General features: G+C 43.0%; 1 long non-coding RNA gene across 2 annotated transcripts in view; it reads left to right on the top strand.

The window, feature by feature from the left end:
* The window catches only part of LOC115652988, a 61,515-nt gene that overhangs the window by 29,693 nt on the left and 15,007 nt on the right, over positions 1-16,815 (top strand). For both annotated transcript variants that reach the window (XR_004000815.1, XR_004000810.1), the window contains one exon: positions 2,568-2,626. This is a non-coding gene — a long non-coding RNA (uncharacterized LOC115652988). The remainder of the gene's footprint in view (positions 1-2,567; positions 2,627-16,815) is intronic.

Raw genomic sequence — 16,815 nt, 5'->3', positions numbered from 1 at the left:
CCAGGTCTAAGTGTCTCTCACTTCTGACTTGGCTTGTGCAGCGGAATGAATATTCCAGTGTCTTCATGAGCGTGGGGCTTGGGTGAGGGCTGGCTTATAGTGGCTCTGACCAGGTTGGGGCTGGGTACCAGAATTTATGCCACTGCTCCCAGCTGAAGGCCTGTGATTGCTGAAAGACTGTGATTGTAATGCAGGAGTGCACACTAGGTGTGTTATTAGATTCTGGTCTTCTGAATGCTCAGGGAATGACAGTGACCAATGGCACTTTTTTCATCTCTGCCTGAGATGAGTGTGGATTAATATAATGTGCTCTGTCTGGGGCTGTACACTGAGACCACTGGCAAACTGAAGCAGCCAGACTATTAAGTGCAGTTTCACTCTGGAAGCAAATTACCTCAGCGTTCTAGAATATGCAGTGGGCTCCCTGGCAATTCCTGAGAGGAATCCAAGGTGTTTGCCTTCCCTGTGCAGCTCTCAGCGATTTGAGAAGTGGCTACCTGGGAGACAGCCCCCTGTCTCCCACAGTACCACATTGCAGCAGCTATGCTCAATTGAGGTACAGGAGCTGGAGCTTTTCCTTTGGGATTCACTCTGCACCTTGGTCTGCCAGAGCCTGGATCTGTTAACAATCTGGGCACTCATCTTTTCTCCTGAGTATTTAAGGAGTGGGGAGGGTTGAAGAGGTTCTCAGTTCAGTTTCGCCTGCTGGTTATGTAAATGTTAGGTCTGAAAGAGGAAGCCATTGTAATTTTTATAGAGGGGAGTGACATTAAATTATGCCTGACCGCTCTGAGCTTGGAGTGAGTGCTTGTTTATGCTTCTATAAATCAGAAAATAATTTTAAAAAATGCTTAAGATGAACTGCAGTATAGAAATATTATTATTATTTATTATTATTAGTGGCTTCTGTGAAATGGGCCAGAGGTTTCAGGATACTTCCATTGTGATATGTCTCCTGCAGATTTCCTTTCTTTGTTATCAAAATTAAACAGAAAACAAGTTCACATTGGAAAAAATGTTGTGATGAAATCAGAGCCTTGTTAAATAAAATTCTGTTCCAAAAAGAAAATACTTTTAAACCAGAGCTGGAAAATACTTGATTACACATAGAGCTTTTAGGTCTCAGGTTCACAACTTATGCAAATCATCATGAATTAGTTTGAGCAGGATAAAGCAAATTGCTTTGAACACACCCTCCTTTTAAACAAATTAAAAAACTTCATTGTGAAAAATTGATTCCCAGGCATATTATAAAACCATTTCTGCTTTTCAGATCCCAGAGAGACAGTTTGCACTGTTTGTATAGTGCCTCACACAATGGGGCCTGATTCATTATTATGGTTCATAGGTATACCAAGGAATAATAATAATAATAATACCAACCATGGGCTCACATGATGAGGGGGCAGCATGTTGGAAGGTATCATTAGGGATGAGTCAAAAATTATTAAAATTGAATGTAGCTATTTATAAGCTACATTTTCATAGGAAGAAGCAATGGGTGAACATGCAAAAAACTCATATTTGCGAATGTCAGTGAATATTTGCATATGCAAAACTGTTGACTGTAGCTGCTGGAGCTCACAAAGCTTCACCTTGAACACAGAAGTGCTCATCTGCATGGTCAACTGCAGGCTTGCTGCAGGCAGAGTGGATTTGCCACAATTAATCTGATGATCCTTTGTGTGTTAATCTCTGAGTGACAGATAGCTCAAGCTTTCAAAAAATCAGTCAGTCAAAACAATATGAGATAGTCTTAAAAATCATGAGGGTTTTTTTTGGGGGGGGAACGGGGGTTAAATAAGTTTTAAGTTCTTCTTATTTCCCTTCTGGTCCTGGAGATCTGAGATCACATTTTCTCCCCTTTCATCCCAATTATGATGGCTGGAAACTTCCATATTTTAAAAAAAAAGAAAAGTAGAGATTCTCAAGTAATCAGGAGCTGGGCCTTTCAGTAAAATATTGTGACACTCGGGATAAAAATGCAACAGTTGGCAACAGTGTAATAATAAAGAGCTTCCTTTCCTTGCTCAGGGGAGCACAGGAGCTGTGCGTACTTCCTTGACATACTAAAAGGGTTGAAGACGTAGAAGAGAGGCAGGGCTATCCTTTGTCCCACCAATACTTTTGGCAGCAGAGCTGGCTAGCCAGCTGTCTGTAGGGTGGGTCGTAGCAAGCTGGGTGTCTGCCAAGAAGCCATTCTGCAGACTGAACAGGAGTACTTGTGACACCTTAGAGACCCACTAAGGTGCCACAAGTACTCCTGTTCTTTTTGTGGATACAGACTAACACAGCTGCTACTCTGAATTCTGCAGACTGTCTTCCAGTGTTCCACTTGGAGCATTGCAATAGCACACCACCTCTTTAATATAGGCTGTGCCTTCAGAAGCCCTTAATAAATAAAATGATTGTCTTAGCTTTCTGCCTTCCAGTACTGAGTTCCACACCCTTTACACGCGTCACCGCACAGACTCTTCCAAGGAGCTGCAATTAGCCAATGTAAAAATTATAAATGGAGGCCTGAAGACTAAAATGTATTGATTGGATGGATCCCTCTTTTCTGACAGAGACTGGACCAATGGAAAACTTTGTTCCTTTTTGATGACATCACTGGCTTCTGTGACAGGTAACTAGTAGAGATTTTTTTTCCCTACCAATCAGGTACATTCAAAAGGCCTTGATAGAGCAGATATGAAGAATTAATATTTGGCTTGACAGTGCCCACCATTGTTTTATAAAAAACTGTCACACTTCAGTAGCAAGTTCAAGCAATCAATTAAAAACATTCTTGAGTAAGTGTCACCGGTGGCTTTGGCAATATTAGCACCATTGTTAGCAAAATGAAACCCACTAAAAACATGTTTGGTCCTTGTGAGCACAGCCATTCAAATATCTGCCCTTCAGGGCTCTCCAGCCAGTTGTCAGTTGTCGTCAAGAGCTGCCAAGTTTCCATGCAAAGGCACAATCATAGGCACCACATTGTCTTCGTTGTACTCCTGCTCTGAGCAGTCAGATGTTTTGCCTTTTGGAAAGGTGGTGCCCTTTCCAGGGAACAAAAGAATAAGGAATATGATGATTTCTGTTTGGTGCTCCAAAGTAATGATCATGTGGTTAATACAGACACAGTCCCCAGTAATTCTTGAGGTGGGCAGCTACGAAGCAGACAAACAAAATCAGAAAGAAAAGAATTAGATGGTGCCCCCAGAATAAGTCTAATTCCAGTGCACATCAAACACAGACACCCCAGCCCCACCATTCAGATTTCCCAGGGCCTGAGCAAGGTGAGCCCCTCGGTGAAGAGCAGCTGATTGGGACCCAAATCTAGAGGAGAGGCTGGTGTAAAGAGGAAAGGTGATCTTGTGGTTAAATCACAACCAACAGCCTAAGGCCCTTTCTTTGAAAATTGTCAACTTTTAGTTAGAAACCAAAAACCTGAAAACCAAACCTGTTTGGCCAAACTTTTGATTTTTTTAATGAAAAGTTAACATATTCCATAGGGAAAAGACTCAACATTTTGCAACCAACTCTAGTTATGATGCATTTGACCATATCATGAAATGTCTCCGACTATAATAAAATGCAATCAAATCCCATCTTGGGAACAGAACCATGTGGCAACTCCCCCCGAGTTACTCTTAATAAACAAGTTGCAGTAGCTCTGGAATGTTAGCAGAAATGCTTGCGCTCATAGATGAAGTATCTTTAACAATAAACACTTTCATACCTGCCAAGTCTACTGGTTTTCCCCATAGACTGCTGCTTTGGGGTCCTGTGTATGTGGATCCAGAACCAATATAGTGTTTTTCTGATGGCAGGCTCCAAGTTTTATGTGTGGGGATTTCACATTAAACCAGTGTGTTGTTTGGGTGTGCTAACGATGATCTTCAAAATGAAAAATAAATGTATCTGCCCCTTTTTGCTGCTTTCGAGTGTTTAAAGACAACTTGACAGGCTTGTTGAGCAGTTTCTTTAAGAAAGGGCCATTTTCTTCTGTTTTTCTATTTTAGAAATATAAATATCAAAACTTGTTTTCACTGACAATCTGGACAGCAAATTTTCCCAGCCCTCAGTTGAAGGCTGGTGTGCTTGGCTATTGCAGCTAGCTACGTATTAACAGGGTTTTTTTTTTTAGGTGAAGTGCTGACACTAGGCTGTTTGCTCTCCTGCCAGCTGTCAGCCGGGCTCTTGCCCTGAATAGCATCTTCACAGAGAGAACTTTTCCCTCTAGTGTTAGTCAGAAGTTTGAGCTAAATCAGTGTTAACACCCTGCCCACACACACTCCAATAAACAGAGTAGGATCCTTGGCCCTGCTGTTTCTCCTTTGCGCTGCTCAAGTGGCTAAGCTGGTCTGTCTTCCCCTTCACATAGCTGAATGCCCGAACTGGCTTTATGGCTTTGCCATATGTAGTGACAGAACAGGGCTTCCTGTTGTGCAACTGAAGTGGGGGAACCAGAATTAGCTCAAAAGGTTTAAAACAAAGATGGATCAAACCCATAAATGTCAAATGTAGATCCAGATCCAAACCTTCCGAAAGTTCAGGGGGATTTGTCTGGGGATTGGTCCTGCTTTGAGCAGGGGTTTGGACTAGATGACCTCCTGAGGTCTCTTCCAACCCTGATATTCTATGATTCTATAATTTGAATCAAGGCTTCTGATCTGGCCCAAGACAGAATCAGGGGCCAAAAGCAAAGTCATTCACCATATCAGAACTTCCTCAAAGTTTGGGGATGGTTGGCTTTGTGGTTTTGATTCAGTTCCATCTCTAGTTTAATAATGACTTTCTGTTTCCCTGACGTCTCTCATAATTCAGGGGAAGCTAAATCCACCCTCTCTGGCAAGACATAATTGTAAGCAAATCTTTCACTGGACTGATTTTTTTATTTGTTTAACCTCCATCATTCTCAAGTAGATTTCCCATTTCATCTCTGTCAGATTGGAAACGTCCATTGAGGAATCTTCTCAGGGGCTATATTGGATTGGTCAGGTTGCTGTATGGAACTGTGATCAAACTGTTTTTTTACGTTTTTTATTGGGGGGGGGGGGCAGGACTAGAAGAAGAAGCTAGAGTTCCAAAGATTGCATTTCCAATGTACAAACTTAAGGGGATATTCTGAGCTCCCAGGGACACAGTGGTTGAAAATGGATTGACATTTCTGCACTTCCTTTTGACATTGCTGGGGCTGATTAAATGGTAATTAGGCTAGAAGCTCTGCTAACTGACACTGCTTCCCCACAGTCCTTTACCGCCTCCAGATTTGTCATCACAGAATAAAGCAGATGGAAGCACTATTGGAAATGCATGCAGTTTTGGCACAGTTAAATTTTGGAGCACAGGCTTCTAATGTTTTGTGGTTAAATTGATACAAATCAAATTCCCAGACTGATTTTTGGTAGGAGGTGTTTAAAGGAAGTTGGCAGAAAAGCACTTTATTAGTGAGTGCTAGGTAACACTGGTTTGCTCTCTGGCCTGCGCCTAAGGCACATGGTGTGACAAAGTGGGAATTTTCTGAGATATTTCTATAAATTCTAGGAATGCCTCAGTTTCCCTCTGTAGGTTGCATTGCTATTGAATGGATGCAAAGGGGTTAACTTAGCTACTGGAACAGTGCAGTAGACAGGAAGTGTGTGTGTGTGTGTGTGTGCGCGCGCGCATGTGCGCTGTCTGGGGAGAATGAATAAAGTCATTAAAGAACTGGCTCTAGCTGACCTAAATCAACAGAAGGTCCAGCAAGAAAATAGATACCCCAAAGACTGAAAAATCAAACACCTGACAGTAGGAAATACTAGCAGGTGAGACTTGGGAACTGAGCTGGAGGGAGCCTGGACCAAGGAAGACAAAGGATGAGCAAGAGAGCCAGAGATGGAGTCCATCACAGCTTGGCTGGTCCACCAGGGCATTTGTCTGATGAGGGTGGACTATGGCTTAATTTCTACCTCTCTGTGCTATGCTAAGAACTTTCAGATTCATTATGCTAGGTTAATAATAAATGGTTACCTTGTTTTGAAAAGGCTGCTTTTTCTCTGTGAATACTCACTGAGAAGAGTAGAGTACAAACTTCCTGCATGAGTTTGGCTTGGCTGGATTCACTGCAGGAAGCCACAGAAAGAGACAGGGACTGCTAGTACCAACAGCCAAGTCTGGGAGTCTTGGAGGCAACAGGCTTGCCTCTGTGAATCCTCTAAAGAGGTCACTTCCAGGAGACTGGTGATAGGCTGGGGCATAGAGCAGCACCTGGGACTCCATGCAACATGGATGTTATCCACCCATAATACAAAAAGAAAATTGCAATTCACAGTGACTTTCTCTTTAGAAGGGTGGCTATGAGAGATCATAGTGGTAACTCAATGTCATGCATTTTCCCAGGGTAACTCCAATTTTAAACTGCATGATGTCTTTATGTTTCCTTTTATTTTGGTGAATAAACTATAAACTTCTACTAGGTACCAACTCTGCACCTGCCGAAGTGAGTCCATATGGGTCCTCCCTGATATTTTTACAGCCTACCCAATTCAGCTTCATGATCAAAGATAGCCTTTTGTGGTAACAGGGTTGGCTTTTTGTGATTAATGAACTGGGGGGATTTTTTTCTGGTAGAACAGCACAGTTGGAATTTGGTTTTCACCAGAATAATGCTCTTTCTATAATCCCTGTGCTAAGGAATAATCTTTAGCTTTACAACAGTGGGTGGCAAGAATAAGAGTTTGTTGCTGTGAAAACAGCAAACTGAGTATGTCCCCAAATGAGTAAAGTTTCTTTTGCTTGAATCGTCTTCAGTGGATGTTTTCATAAGTGTGGATGTTGGTGGGTTCATTTAGATGTGGTAGCCCCCGGAAATCTGTTGCATGCTTAGAACATTTACATGTGGTGATTTTTCCCAGTCAATCAGTTACTCCATAGTGAGTGACACTTTGCAATAGAAATAAACAGGCTGGCCTATTGCAAGAGCACCGAGAATCACAACTGAAAAAACATTTTAGCGTTAATGGATGGGATTCATAAAGATACTTAAGTGTGTAGCTCCCACTGATTTTGGAGTAAGGTGCCTAAGTACCTTTGTGAATCCCATCGAACATGTTTATAAGGACCAGTGCCTATTCCATAATTAGGGAAAAGGTCGGTTTAGCTCATGATGCCAGTCAGCGAGAATTACAGCTACAGTAGCCTGAGAGCAGCATCTTAGATGGAAGGCGAGTCTTGTGGGTCAGCCAAGAGGACTTAGGGCTTGTCAGCACTGACCTTAGGCTGCAAAAATGGGTGATAAAAATGGCCTGTCCTCCAGGACGTTGTTGTTTGCAAGTACTGGCAGCTCCAGATGCATCTGTTGCTGGCCCTGTTCCATATAACTGTACAACACCTCTACTGCCCTATACTGAAGATTTACTGTGACCAGATTTAGGCATTGTGTGTGCTACACTTACCAACAGGTTAAGTTGTCTTTTGCAGTAGAGTAGCTGGACTTCATTAAATGAATCTATTGTTTCCATGTCAGAACAAAATGTCCAAGTACGTGACTAGTTATGGGAAGAGAGAACATAACATGGTTGGACTTTTTGAGTACTAGCATCCACTCCATCATGAAGAACTCAGAGGGGAGACTGCTAAGTGAGGAAAGTGGTCAGTTGAAGCATATGACTACAAGAACTAGGCAGAGGAAAAGACAAACTAAGATGGAGAAATATAGTTCACGAACAGGTCTGCTGAGTTGGAAAATGAAGAAGCAGCACAGAAGGCAGTAACTGAAGGTAGGAGCAAAAGGAAGAAGAGAAGAGCAGCTAGTCCTATAAGAAGAGGGGAAAAGTCAATGGAGAGATCCAGAGTTCAGAGTGCCAGGAGGCTCAGGAGCAGCGCCAGGGTTTTTGGGGCCCTAGGTGGGGGTCCTTCCGTGCTCCCGGTCTTCGGGGCACTTCAGCGGCGGGTCCCGGAGCGAGTGAAGGACCCGCCGCAGAATTGCCACCGAAGACCCGGAGCGCGGAAGGACCCCCCAGCCGCCGAATTGCAGCCAAAGACATGGAGTGTGGAAGGACCCCCTGGAGCTGAATTGCCGCCGAGGGCCGCAAAATGCCGCTCACCCAAATCCTGGCGCCCTAGGCAACTGCCTAGATAGCCTAAATGGAAGCGCCAGCCCTGAGGAGGCTACAAGGTGACTCACAGAAGATTGCAAGGGAGAATAAAAGACAAGAGGACTAACAGTCAGGTAGGTGATACTGGCAGTAGAATGACTGTATTCAATTGAGTGAGGAATGTGGCTGAAGCCAAGCAGAAACAACTAAGATGTTTGTACACAAATGCTAGAAGCCCGGGTAACAAAATGGAGGAACTACTCGTGCAGGAAGTGAAACCTGATATTATAAGGATAGCAGAAACATGGTGGAATGGTAATTATGACAGGAGTACAGGTATTGAAGGGTATGTGCTGTTGAAGAAAGACAGAAATAAAGGAAAAAGTGGTGTAGTAGCGTTATATATTAAAGATCAAGTAGATTGTAAAGAAATTAGAAGTGATGGAATGGACTAAACAGAGTCTGTCTGAGTCAAAATCACTTTGGGGAAGAAAGCAACTAGACATTCCCCGATATAGTGGTGAAGGTGTGCTACAGACCACCAGGATCCAATTTGGACATGGATAGAGACCTCTTTAATGTTTTAATGAAATAAACACTACTGGGAATTGTGTGATAATGGGAGACTTTAACTTCCCAGATACAGACTGGAGGACAAGTGCTGCTAATAATAGTGGGGCCCAGATTTGCCTGGATGGGATAGCTGACAGATTTCTTCACCAAATAGTCTCTGAACCAACAAGAGGTGATGCCATTGTAGATTTGGTATTGGTGAGTAGTGAAGACCTCATAGAAGAACTGCTTTTAGAGGACAACCTTGGTATGAGTGACCATGAGCTAAGTCAGCTTAAACTAAATGGAAGGATAAACAAAAATAGATCTGCAACTAGAGTCCTTGATTTCAAAAGGGTAAACTTTAAAAAAATTAAGGAAATTATTTAGGAAGGTGGACTGGACTGAAGAACTCAATGATCTGAATGTGAAGGAGGCTTGGAATTACTTTAAATCAAAGTTGAAGAAGCTATCAGAAGCCTGCATCCCAAGCGGGGGTTGGGGGGGGGGATGTAGGTAAGGGTTGCAGACCAAGCTGGATGAGCAAGCATCTCAAACAGGTGAGTAAGAGAAAACAAAAAGCTGACAAAGAATGGAAGATGAAAGGGATCAGCAAGGAAAGCTACCTCTTGGAGGTCAGGAAGCGTAGGTATAAAGTGAGAACTGCCCAAAGTACAGCAGAGTTGGACCTTGCAAAGGAAATTAAAAGCAACAGCAAAAGGTTCTATAGCCAAATAAATAAGAAAATGAGGAAAGAAGTGGGACCGCTAAACACAGAGGATGGGATGGAGACTAAAGATAATCTAGGCATGTCCCAATGCCTAAACAAATACTTTGCCTCAGTTTTTAATAAGGCTAATGAAGAGTTTAGGTATAGTGACAGGGTGGCTAATGGGAACATGGATTTGGAAGTAGAAATTACCACATCTGAGATACTTGACACATCTGAGATGGAAGTCAAACTCAAACAACTTAATGGGACTAAATCGAGGGGCCCCGATAATCTCCATCTAAGAATATCAAAGGAATTGGCACATGAAATTGCAAGACCAATAGCAAGGATTTTTAATTAATCTAAAATTTGGGGGCAGTTGTACCCTATGACTGGAGAATTGCTAATATAGTTCTTGTTTTTAAAAAAGGGGGAAAAAGGTGATCTGGGAAACTACAGACCTGTTAGTTTGACCTCAGTTGTATGCAGTGTCTTGCAACAAATTTTGAAAGAGAAAGTATTTAAGGACAGAGAGGTAAACAGTAATTGTTATAAAATACAACCTTTTTTTTCAAAAGATAGAGCATGCCAGAGCAGCACATCCCTTGGCTCATGTCGCTTCCTCTGCCCCCATTGGCCTGGAGCGGCGAATCGCAGGCAGTGGGAGCCGCTATCAGCTGACCCTGCAGACGTGGCAGGTAAACAAATCGGCCTGGCCCACCAGGGTGCTTACTCTGGTAGGCTGCGGGCCAAAGGTTGCTGACCTCTGACCTACCTCATGACAGAAGACTCAAAGAGCTTGGCTTGTTTAGCCTAACCAAAAGAAGGCTGAGGGGAGATATGATTTCTCTCTATAAAAACATCAGAGGGATAAATACCAGGGAGGAAGAGGAGTTATTTAAATTGATTGCCAATGTGGACACAAGAACAAATGGAGATACACTTGCCATCAACAAATTTAGTCTTGAAATTAGGTGAAGGTTTCTGACCATCAGAGGAGTGAAGTTCTGGAACAGCCTTCCAAGTGAAGTAGTGGGGGCAAAAAAACCCTAACTGGCTTCAAGACTGAACTTGATAAGTTTATGGAGGGGATGGTATGATGAAACTGCCTACAATGGCGTGTAGCTGATCTGTGATTACTAGCAGCAAATATCTCCAGTTCCAGTGATGGGACATTAGATGGGGAGAGTCCTGGTCTTTCCCACATGCACAGAGTCTAACTGATCATTATATTTGGGGTTGGGAAGGAATTTTCCCCTGGTCATATTGGCAGAGACCCTGGGTGTTTTTGCTTTCCTCTGCAGCATGGGGCATGGGTCACTTGCAGGTTTAACCTGGAGTAAATGGAGGATTCCCTGTAACTTAAAGTCTTTAAATCATGATTTGAGGACTTCAGTAATTCAGCCAGAGGTTATGGGACTATTACAGGAGGGGGTGAGTGAGTCCTGTGCTGCAGGAAGTCAGACATGATGATCCTTTCTGGCCTTAAAATCTATGAGCCTATGTTATCCATGCTGAAAACAAGCTAGCATTTTCTTATTTATTTGGAGCTAAAAGCTAAGGCTCTTACCGAGTCCTTTCCCAAGCAAACTCTAGTCAACAGTACTAGGTTATCTTCTGTATTGCCTGCTGAGTGCCAATTCCAAAGTACTGGGATCAGTTTTCTTTCTTGGTTTCTTTTTCTCTCTGGCATATAGAAAAAAAAGGCAAAATGAGCTCTCAGTGGATGACATCGTAAGGCCCTCGCTCTGTTTTTATTTCTGGTCTTAGACAGATGCCTATGGGAATATTTAACATTGTTTATGTTTATGTAACTTTGAGAAAGTAAGCATCTGTAAAAAGCAAGCACAGAAGTATATATGCCTGGCCAAGTGAAATTGAATGAATAGTTATGGGAAATGCTTGTGGTGTTCACCCAGCTCTTTCAGAAAACACTGGGTGGGTAAAAATCCCTGTAAAAGAAGTTCTTTTGATGGATTTCAATTTTATTCTACATAGGTTCTTATGCCCGCTCATCACTGAGCACCTTCCAGCACTGCTTTAAGCAATGTGACTACACATCTGTCATGAGTGATTTCTTCTCTCATCCCCTCCCCAGGCAGAGAAGCATGTGCTCAGCGAAGTATTTGTTTTTGGTAGAGTTTTTTTTGGGGGGGTGGGGGCAGTTTAGAATATCTGTACATGGTGTTCTCTGTTTCTATTAGTGAAGACCAGGTTAAGGAAGTCCATCTTGCACTAGGAGGGAAGAAAGATGGGGAGGTTTGTGATGGTCCTGAGTTCCTTGGGAAGTTCTGAGGGGGGATTTGAGAGCAGCCTTCAACTATCTGAAGGGGGGTTCCAAAGAGGATGGAGCTAGGCTGTTCTCAGTGGTGGCAGATGACAGAACAGGGAGCAATGGTCTCAAGTTGCAGTGGGGGTGGTCTAGGCTGGATATTAGGAAAAACTTTTTCACTAGGAGGGTGGTGAAGCACTGGAATGGGTTACCTAGGGAGGTGGTGGAGTATCCATCCTTGGAGGTTTTTAAGGCCTGGTTTGACAAAGCCCTGGCTGGGATGATTTAGTTGGTGTTGGTCCTGCTTTGAGAAGGGAGTTGAACTAGATGGCCTCCTGAGTCTCTTCCAACCCTAATATTCTATGATTCTACGATTCCACTGTCTCAGGCTGACCCCTGAGCAAGCTCTGTGTCCTGTGCAGACAAACTTAGTCTTGATATTTGGATACAAAAGACAGCATTCACTCAAAAGTGAATGGTTGGGATTTTCTATAGGCTGAAATTTAATTTCAGTGGGAATTGTGTGGTTACAATTATTTTTCCAAATCTCAGCCAACCAAAGAGGGAAGGTTAATCCACCAAACACAGCTCTGCCCCTCCCCTCTTTCAGGACATATATTTCATTGGAGCTCTTGGGCATGTAGGAGGCATTCTAAACTGAAATACAGGATTCAGGTCTTCTGTTGTTCATGCTGCACATTTGGGATACATGTTCACTTCTGTCGCCCATCAGGATCAGCTCCAGCCTTCCGCTGCTAAGCATTCAATACCTGCTGAATCCACCTGCTTTTGGTTACATTGATTCTTCAGTAAAAATGCTTGTCAGCATGAGTACAAGGATAACAGAGTGCTTTCCCCTTCTCAGCTAACTATAGATCAGTGTTTTATACTGAGGCTCTAGAATTGGAGAGGATTTGATCTTCTCCAGCATGTGCAAGACAGGAGGGTGAAATTTGCACAGCCTTTGGCACCGATAGGGACAGCTGTGACAGCAGGGAAATTATTACCTGCTCTTCTTGCTTGGAGTTCTGTCCGTGAAAGGGAAATTTCAAACGAGCTGCATAGCAGCCCAGCTCTCCAGGAAAAGCTTTGATTCTGTGCATTTCCTGGGTGTCCTGGTCCTATTCTCTCCTCAGCCAGCCCCACCTGCTTTGTGTAATTGGACCTTTTCAGTGATGTCACAACTGCACAGCAAAGCAGCTGTGCACCATATTGTGTCTGGAATTGGACCCAAATAGGACTAGGACTCACTCCCAGCATTGCCAAGCCCAGGGGTTCAAAAATCATGAGTCAGGCCCCCAAAATCATGAGATTTGTTTTAAAATCATGGGATTTTTAAAAGTCATAAATGTTGGGTTCTTTTTATTTGCTTTCTTGTTGTTGAGCCTTTGTGGTTTATGTTTCTAAGCTTTTCTTCACAATCCTACAGGCTGGAAACTTACTGTAGCCTGGTGGGCCCAGTCACCAGCTTGGGGGAAAATAATAGGCCAGACTCACTTCATAGCCCTTGCCTCAGTTAGGGCTTTGATAATTGTCCAACACAAAAGATGAAAAATGTAGAGTGAAACAGGCCCATTGAGATATATTTGGAGCCCCAGTAGAGCATGTTTACAGAGACCACAATCCCACCCATTTCATTTTATTTACACAGATGCTACAGCCATTTGGGGGAACCCCTGAGCTGAGGGCCTCGGTGAAATTGTTCTCCGTTTGCCCTCCTCTTGTCAGCCCTGAGTGAAAACATAAAGCCATGGTCCTGTCCTAGCACAGGTTGTGGGTCCTATTGCTTCTGGCAGTTTTGTAGCCAGGGCCTCCATCCAGCCTAGGGATGTCCACATGGCCTCCTGCCCCTATGCAATCCTCCACTGCACTGCCTGCAGCCTGCTCTGTAGTTACAGGAACTGATGAATGCATTCTCATAGCCCTCTTCTGGTCTCAGTCTCCCCTAATGGAGCTGAGGCCTTCCTCTGCCTTCTCTAGCTGGTAGTCATCAGACCAAGTTACTTGATGCTGCCCAGCTGGGTCTCATGATTCTGTGCACCACCTGCTGAGCTTTTCCCCAGGCAGGACTGGCTGCTCACACGCCCCTGTGGTACTTGCAAGGGGAAGCACACACCCTGTTACACTTAAAAAAAAGAAAAGAAAAAGTAAGGACACCTGAGATTCTCACATATTAACCTAACTGCAGGAACTGAGTCTTTAATAAAAACACCAGCTATCAGAAGACTCAGGATTCACTTGTGAATGTTGGCAAGACTGCAATACTCACCACTAGCTATCATGACATTAACACAGTTTGTCGTGGTCTGCCCTGACTGGTTATTTGTGAGAGACAAGGTGGGTGAGGTAAAATCTTTTATTGGCCCAATTTCTGTTGGTGAAGGAGACAACCTTTCAAGCTACACAGAGCTCCTCTTCAAGTCAGCATTATTATTTATTATTCATGAGCATTATGTCTGCTAACTCGACTCGTCATACTTGTGCTTGAACGTGGTATCATTTTGTAAGGTGACAGATCCTGAACAGATCCACTCATTCTGAATACAGTAACCCCGCTGACTTGTACGAGAGTTGGCAGAGTAAGGCCCAGTGGTAAAAAATACACACTAGAGATGCCTGAGAACTGGGTTTTTCATTTTGTTGGAAAATCAGTAATTTTGGGGGGTGGGGGAAATCATCCTCAAACAGAACAAAACCAAAACATTTCCTGTGAAACAAAATTGTAGAAAAATGTTTTTTTCATGTCTATCAAAATGTTTTGATTTTAACATTTTTAAAAAATGTTTATATAATACAAAATTAAGAAATTGAAAAAAAGCCATGTGGAAACAGAAAATGGAAACCTTCCATTTTGACCTTGTCAAAATACTTTTATTTCTCTTTGTGAATGAAATTTTCTCAAAACTGACACATTTCTGTGAAATGTTTTGCTTTCAACGAGTCAGCATTTTGCAATGGAAAACCGTTCACTCTGAACATTTCCAAGCAGTTCTAGTAACAACAGAATGCTAGTTTCTGGTACTGATCTCATATACTCTAGCATAAATCAGAAGTAACTCTGCTAAACTCAGTGGCATCATGCTGGTGGAAGGGGAATCAAAATCAGTCTTTATATCTTTCCCTTACTTCATATGACAGAACCATTATTATTTTGGGAGTGGCTGACGGGGATGGATCACTTGATGATTGCCCTGTTCTGTTCAGTCCTGCTGAAGCACCTGGCACAGGCCCCTGTCAGAAGACAGGATACTGGGCTAGATGGACCTTTAGGCTGACCCAGTATGGCCATTCTTATGTATTTCTACAGTATACTTGCCTTACTTGTGTAGAGCTTGTCTACACAGCACCGCAGTATTATCTACAAAAGACTCTAATGTGTTGTGCTCTAACTGCTCCTGTGTAAACCTTGTTGGTATGAACTAAGAGGTGCCTCATTTGTGCTGATGTAGTCCCATTTCAAACAAGACTTTTTTAACCCCCAAATAGGTACATTTTAGTTCATGCCAGTTGCATTTACACAGGGCAGTCAGAGCACAGCACATTAGAGCACTCTGCCATTCACACCCTGTAGAGCACACTGCAGCTCCGTGTAGACAAGTCCTGAGTCAGATCCTTGATCTGGCGGTGGGTCAAAGCTAGTAGTGTCACCAATGTACAGCCTTAAGCTGAGCCCTATTAACATTTGTAACATTTCACATGAGCAGCGACAGCTGGAGCCTGATTCCTTGCTGCCTTGCAGCTTGTGCTGTCATAGATATCTATTTAAAGTGAGTTTAGAGAGGAAGGATGGTCTTGTAGTTAAGGCTGTGGACCCAGGACATCTGGCTTTGTTTCTATCACATAGTTTGTGGGTGACATTGAGCAAAGTCTTATACCTCAGTTCTTCACCTGTCAACTTGGGATACTAGTACTGCCTTCCTCCCACTCATTGTCTGTCTTGTCTATATAGCTTGTAAACTCTTTGGGACAGGGATTGTCTCTCACTCTGGCTACACGTACACTTAGTACAATGGTGTCCTGGCCTTGGCGTTCCTGTAGTATAAATCATTAAAAGATACAATTCTGATTTGATTGTGCTTTACATTCACTTTGCACAGATCTAAATGACTAAATGAGGACTAAGGCAGTGGGGAATCAGGCCCTCGGAGCTCAGTAATTGGCTCAGAGCTGGCACAAGCATAGTCTAAAAATACAAGAGTCAAATGAATATTGTCACGATGTGCTGAACAGAAAGCTTTTGATTTAAACTGGTGACTCAGACATTATTTCCCGTGCCTGACTCTAGTAACGCTCTGCAGAGGGGCACTGCTTTCCCAGTCGTACAAAGTCAGTTTTATTGCTACCATATGCTGGGAAATGTTTTTGATCATGTCCATGCAGAATGCGATTAGATCTGTTAAAAATTAATTCGCTTCTTTCATCTGAAAACTTGTTGAGAATACCAGTGCTAGCAGTTTGTTTACCAGGATACAAGATAGTGAAGATTTTCCCCTGCAGGCTTGATTCTCTGTTGCCTTGCACCTTGTGTAGTTATTTACAACAGGGCAAAGTAGTTGCAGAATGGTACCTTTCTGATTCAGTAGCATTTTACAACCACTGCACTGCATTAGGAAAATGGCGAATCAGACCCATTGTCATTTGCTGATAGATGATTAGGGAGGAAATACTGCCCAACACACCCAGCTTATGTCTCTGGTTTTGCTTCTCTCATCCACAGCTCCACTAATGAACTATATCTCCTCCTTGCATTTACTTCTCCCCCTCTCTTCTCCCCATGCTGCCCCGTACACCTGGAATGCCCCCTCCACTGCATCCAGGCATCCACACACTCCTCACTTCTGAAAACTCACTGCTTCTACAAACTTTCCAAATGCTAATGCATGACAATCAGGATGTCACTGCAACAAACAAAACTGTATCCTGAACTAGTACCTTCCAGAGCTCCCCCTAGGTTCTTGTCCATTGGTTTGTATTATAAGCTCCTTTGGGTAGGAACTCTTACTTTAGATCTTTTATAGTAATGTAACGCTATATAACCAAGTGTTACATTAACAATAATGATTCTTATAAGAAAGAACAATTAATGGGAGAATCGGAAACATTTTGTTCTAAAAAGCACCCAAGAATTTGAACACACAAGCTGATGTGGAAATTTTGACATTAATTTTGTCCTCCTCTCAGTCTTCTCCAATTCTCACCTCCTTTGCTTTTCCCCT

This window comes from Gopherus evgoodei, chromosome 1 (assembly GCF_007399415.2).
Source record: "Gopherus evgoodei ecotype Sinaloan lineage chromosome 1, rGopEvg1_v1.p, whole genome shotgun sequence".
Taxonomy (NCBI): Eukaryota; Metazoa; Chordata; order Testudines; family Testudinidae; genus Gopherus; species Gopherus evgoodei.
This window is presented reverse-complemented; position numbering and strand designations above follow the sequence as displayed.